This window comes from Ambystoma mexicanum, chromosome 12 (genome assembly GCF_040938575.1).
Source record: "Ambystoma mexicanum isolate Mex_15411 chromosome 12, UKY_AmexF1_1, whole genome shotgun sequence".
Classification (NCBI taxonomy): domain Eukaryota; kingdom Metazoa; phylum Chordata; class Amphibia; order Caudata; family Ambystomatidae; genus Ambystoma; species Ambystoma mexicanum.
The window spans coordinates 387,081,695-387,088,546 of record NC_090936.1 but is presented as its reverse complement, the minus strand read 5'-3'; positions in this window follow the sequence as shown (position 1 = coordinate 387,088,546).

Below are 6,852 nucleotides of genomic sequence, written 5' to 3'. Positions count from 1 at the left end.
CTCCAGGGTGAACTGCACCCATATATTCTCCTGGGAGGGTGAGGTATTTATAAACTCACCCCCCTGCCTTCCATGTACTAGATCCTGCAGCCTGCCTCTTACATGCAGTTAGATGGCCTCTCCTTGGTGAGGCCCTGCGGCAAACGAGTCTTGTCTGCACGACCACCGCCCCAATCCACCCCCCCCCCCGCCCTATCAAAGGCAGTTCGCACCGGGGTACTTGTGCTGCCAAGTGGAGCTGTCAGGGAGCGATAAAGGTTTATAAGGAAGGGAAAGGGGGGATCCTCTTTGTATTTTATAGAGGGGCCTGAGTCTGGAGGACGAATTTACACTGCAAAGAGAGGGGGTTGGACTCTGGCTGCCTCTTCCTCTGAGACACTAACAGGTGTCGCGCTAGCATACATGAGACCAAGTCTACGCTAGTAAGACTTGTGTTTTTTTGTAATAGAACCCAACAACAATTTTTCACGGGTGCTTAAGAATTTTTATTTGGGACACACCCCAAAAGATTTTTTTTAAAAAAAAACATAGACAAACTAAAAGTCCATTGTCACAAATTGTATTTTCATTATATTGTATCGGCATATAATGTCAACAACACTTAGTCATTAATACAACAAGGTTATCAAATGCAATATTATTGTTCATGCACTGAGAAGGAGTCGACACTTAGATGTGTTTCCAGCTATATAACAACGCAGATGTAGATGGTGGGTTGTTCTATAGCTTTCCTCAGGACTCGGGTAGTCTTGTGTGTGTTTCTCTTTTGGGGTGTGTCCCAAATAAAAATTCTTAAGCACCCGTGAAAAATTGTTGTTGGGTTCTATTACAAAAAAACACAAGTCTTACTAGCGTAGACTTGGTCTCATGTATGCTAGCGCGACACCTGTTAGTGTCTCAGAGGAAGAGGCAGCCAGAGTCCAACCCCCTCTCTTTGCAGGGAGCGATAAAGGCCAAGAGGTGCCAAAGACCAAGTACACTTCAAAGTGGTCTATAGAGCATGGGTTGTTGTTCCCATGTCTACCTCCAGACCCCGTGTCTCCTGCCAAGCATCCCCCCTCACGCTGGGCGGCTCCCTACAATCCACATAAGTGTGTCTCCATTCACGAGTCTTCCTGTGTCTTGTCTGCACGACCACCGCCCCAATCCACCCCCCCCCACCCTATCAAAGGCAGTTCGCACCGGGGTACTTGTGCTGCCAAGTGGAGCTGTCAGGGAGCGATAAAGGCCAAGAGGTGCCAAAGACCATGTACACTTCAAAGTGGTCTATAGAGCATGGGTTGTTGTTCCCATGTCTACCTCCAGACCCCGTGTCTCCTGCCAAGCATCCCCCCTCACGCTGGATGGTCCCCTGCAATCCACATAAGTGTGTCTCCATTCACGAGTCTTCCTGTGTCTTGTCTGCACGACCACCGCCCCAATCCACCCCCCCCACCCTATCAAAGGCAGTTCGCACCGGGGTACTTGTGCTGCCAAGTGGAGCTGTCAGGGAGCGATAAAGGCCAAGAGGTGCCAAAGACCATGTACACTTCAAAGTGGTCTATAGAGCATGGGTTGTTGTTCCCATGTCTACCTCCAGACCCCGTGTCTCCTGCCAAGCATCCCCCTTCACGCTGGACGGCCCCCTGCAAACCGCATAATGCCATGACATATACACGTCATTCATTCACAAACACACCCCTGTTTCGAATTCTTTATAACCCACTTCATATTTCTAATGAGAACTTCTTTGCGCTTTGCTAGTCAACCCGTGAAGGTGCTGGTTATCTGCTCTTCGTCTCTGTGAACTTCCGTGACCACTTCGAGGAGACTCGTCAGTTTGCAACCTGTGAACTGCTCCCTGTTCTACGACAAGAAACTACTCTGATCCCTGCATCTAACTGTTTGTTCGTCAAGGTAAGGCCATGTACCATAATCATTTTGCGTCCAATTTCTTTTCGTTCAAGACAGTACATGCAAGGAACTAGTCACATGTTCTGAGTATAGTCTAATTATCTTTCTATTTTTTTAAAGTTATTCAAATAATTATCCGCATGTGAATAACGTGTATAGTTCCAAGAACCAAAACGAACCTTGCATTGAACCTTTTATGTGTCATTTAATTTTTTAACACATTGGTATTCATAGAGAATTGTTGATCTTTACTTTTCAGAACTTTCCACAATGCCTGCCTGTTACATGGGCGGTTGCCCTTCGAAGACCCATAATAAATCTGAAGGTACTATAATGCATGTTTTCCCTAAAACAATAGATCAGATAAGAGAATGGGTCCGATATTGCGGATATCCACCGTCTGAGCTTGAAAGTTGAGTCCTAGAAGTCTTTGCGGACAAGAGGGGTGATCGATACCGCATCTGCAGCAGGCACTTTAGCTCAGACATGTACTCCACATCATTGCTAATAAAGAAGAACACACCTCGAGCGAGGCAAAAATTGCTCTCAACCGCTATTCCCACTCTATTCGTCCACATCCCTCCACTGGTAAGTCAAGTTTACGTATTTATCTCTCGGCCTTGCGGTAGTGTGTAGCATTAGCTAACAATAATTTCCCCATTTATGTATCCACTCAATATGAAGGCGGAAGATTCTCCATCCGTGTCGTTATTGCAGTCATCAGCCACTTCAAGCGCCTATCGGGTAATCTTACTTAGCTATTCTGCCACTGACTTGTTTTAGGCATGTAAATCAATAGTTTGAATTTATTGTGTAATTATTTTACCTAATGGTACACCCTTGTACTCGTCCTCTAGTCTTTGTTTTCAGTTATAATTATTGTTATCCAAAATAATGCAAGTACTGTCTTTCAGGGAGATGCTGAGGATTCCAACGCATTGACGACAACCGTTGATGTCACTCAGATGCTCGAGGTACGTTTCCGGACAGTTCCATCGATGGAGATCATCAGATCTTGCATTCTTGTAGCGTGATTGTTACACACAATGTTTCTTTCGTTTTTAGCCATTGATATGTCCTTCTGTCGTCGCCCTCCTATGTGTCTTCTTTTTTCAATATTGTGTTCATTACTAATGAAAGTCCTATGTTTCAGGGAGTCGATGGAGCATTAGTCCAAGAAGAAGGGGGAGCATGCAGTTACGGGTCGGCGCAACAGCTTGCAGAAGTGTGCACCGCAGTTACATCGTCCCTTGATGTTCTTATGCATTTCGAGGTATGGATACTGACAGTTCGATCAAGCGAAATCATATGACGTGATTACATCCGCTATACTTCCTTCTTTATTAACGCAAGTACTATGTTTCAGGTAGATGACGGAGCTTCTTCTACAAGAACATCACCCCTAGTAGTTGATGCAGATCTCTGGGTGGTGACACTTCCAACGATCGAGCAAATCGAATCATATTTACATATCCATTATTTATTTTAGACAACTGATCATTTGTGCAGGTCTATTTAGATGAGCCGTTGACGCCTGCACAAAGTTTATGTTCTTTTTAACAAAATAGAAAACCATACTAATGCAATGTTTCAGGGAGTTACTGAAGCATCATCTTCAATAATATCATCAATGGAAGTCTATGAGGAGCCCGAGGTATGGATCTTGACAGTTCCATCTAACTAGATCAACAATGCGTGAATAATTGTCGTTTGAATGTTCTACACAAAGCGTTCATTCGTGTTTTGCTATTGAGATGTACGTGGGTATTGGTCCCCAAGTACATTTTGTGTTTTCGATATTATTATACATACTAATGAAAGTTCTATGTTTCAGGGAGTCGATGGAGCGTCAGTGCGTGATGGATGTGCTTATCATGAAAATATAGTCGTTGCAGCGCAAGAGGAAGTGGAGACATGCACACAGGAGTCGGAGCAACAGCATCCTGATGTTGAAGTTCGAGGCAAGAAAGTTTCAAAGAAAAGAAAGCAAAAGAAGGTTAGTGTCCTGGTCACTATATTATGTTGTTTTTCACTGTTAATAGTTCAATACTGTAAGTTGTGTTTAAACTGAACATCCCTTTTCCAATCTGTCCTCTAGTTGCGAGTGGGTGTACGAACGAGATCTACACAGACAGTGAAGCGAACGAGAGATGTTGCTTGTCAAACCTTTTGGCAGGGACTTGAGACTGGAGATGCATCGTGCCAATGAGAAGAATATGAAGTGATTGACACCGGAGCTATACCACATCCAGCCATTGATAGTGAATGTCCTCCTGGTAGTTCGGATGCAGTCGGAGATCAATTCACAGAATCCACACCCGCAAAAACTAAGACCGCGAGAAAGTTGAAGAAATTGTTTTATTCACCCATCGCCGGAGAAGGAACAGATGTTGCAATGGAAATGAATGAAGTGGACGACAATGAAACACCATCAATATCACTGAACATAGCGGAAGACGATATCAGAGATTCTACCTTTCATGTGAGTGACATGTCCTCAACGTTACAGGCCGAACCAGCTGGGATGCAGAGTGACAGTATAAGGAAAGAGGCCAAATTCATTGTATTCGATAGTTGTTTGATTGATATTATTATTCGGATGAAATGTGGGCATTCGGTTGGTGGGGAAGTATGTGGGGAGCCATTGATTAATGTGACTCGTGCAATTCGAGGCACTAACCTTAAAATACATGCCACCTGTACAAAATATCATCCTTTCTCATGGTCTGCACAACCCATGCTGGGGCAACTGCCAGCAGGCAATCTACTTTATGCAGCGGCTGCACTTTTTAGTGGTTCAAGTTTTAAAAAGTTAGAGTCTTTCTTTCAGTTTGTGGGAATCCATTTCATTGCGAAAACTCAGTTCTACAAATACCAAACCGATTATCTATTTCCAGCCATTAGCGAAGCTTGGAGAATGGAAAAAATGTCTATTGATAGTACATTCGCGGGCAAACGGTTCAGGCTAGCCGGTGATGGACAGTGCGACAGCCCAGGATTTTCAGCCAAGTACTGCACCTACCACTTTCAGGACATGGAAAGTAAGAAAATTGTGAGTTCGGTGGTCGTGCAGGTGTCACAAAGTACATCCTCAGTGGCCATGGAGAAAGTTGGCTTTGTAGCATCATTGCAAGAACTACAATCGCGGGGAATGGTGATCGACCTGATTGCCACGGACAGACATGTTTCAATTGGCAAGACAATGAGAGAAGAGTACAAAAATATAAATCACCAATTTGACGTTTGGCATCTTGCAAAAACAATCAATAAAAAAATGTCGGCTGCAGGTAAAAAAAAGATATGCAAGGTATTTCACAGTGGTCCAAGTCAATCAGCAACCATCTTTGGTGGAGCTCAAAAACATGTGGAGGGTCGTTGGAAATTCTACTGGAAAAATGGCGGTCAGTAATGCTACACTGTATCAACGTTCACCGCTGGAACACAAACCAACATTTCCACAATTGTGAACATGGCCATTTGTCCACAGAGGAGGCATGGAAGAAGAAGTGGTTGATTCCTTCATCACCCACTCACAAAGCCATTGAAAAGATTGTATTTGATAAAACTATAACAAGAGCTTTGAGGGGACTCACGGAATTCTGCCACACAGGAGATTTGGAGGTGTTCCACAATATGTGCCTAAAGTACAGGCCAAAACGATTGCATTTTGGCATGGAGGGCATGATAAATCGGACTCTTCTAGCGGTCTTGGCACATAACCATAATGTTGGCCGTCAACAAAGTAGGACGACCGGAACTTTAGGGACGCTTCGCTACAATAAGGCCTTCACTAAAAGAAGTAAACAATGGGTTATCAAACCAGTGTTTGAGGATATGCAATATGACTTTATTGAGAGACTTATTGTTGATGTCCTAGATAGGCACATACATGGAGTTGTGAACGAACCTGTGCAGGGGACAACTGCATTGCCACCCAACATTGCCTCTGTTCCATGTCCACCTAAAGAAGAGCTCATTGAGAAATACACATCACGGTTTAAATGATTGTAATTTGATTGTCTGTTCTCTCGAGTCTCCTCATGTTGCAGGACCCTTGAATATGTGTATCTATGTAATGTGTAAATAAAAGTGATTGCTCAGTGTACATGCAATGTGTCTCTCCACCGTTGCCCCTCCCTTCACCGTGCAGTTGTGCGAACCACCCGGGTGTCACCTGTGACTTTGCTCTGGAGTCTCCTCATGTCGCAGGCCCATTGAATATGTGTAGCTATGTATTGTGTAAATAAAAGTGATTGCTCAGTGTACATGCAATGTGTCTATCCAACCTTGTTCATTTGCGCATTAAATTAAACCAAACAGTAATATAAATCATTTTTCAAAAAATATAGAATGTCTCCGTATTTATGGTTCTCTGGGGCTGCAAATGCACGCAGACAAAATGCAAAGATGGAGTGTAAATTTCAAGTCCTGTGAGATGGCCTTACACTGAATGTAGCTAACTAGGAATGTGTGCTCGTTCAAAGTGAAGGTCAGCTGCTTTGATTTTCTGCTCGGGTGCCGGAATGGCCCACGACTCAGTATAAGGTTCTATTGTTATTTGACCTTGACAGGCCGGGACCATCCCGAAAGACTTCTTTTTGGGGGTGTGGTGCAATAACGTAAACGATAATGAATATAATTTCAGAAACGAAAGCCATTTAATGTTCGTTCATTAGAAGAAATAACGTCGGCATAGAAGGAGTGGTATTTCGGGGCTGCCCTACGCACAGACACAATGGAAAATGCGAATATAATGTAAGTAACTCTTTAGATGAGTTTATACCGCAATTTAATTACTATACAGTAGCTTTAAAGACGGGTTAAGTTGTACTTGTTCGTTCTGTGTGGCATATTGTTTTGTACTGCGCACTATCTTGAGGAGAACCATCTCCTTTTACGGAAGCACCTCAAAACCTTCCTCTTTGCTTTTGCTTTCTCTCTCCCTCTCCCCTGCTACAA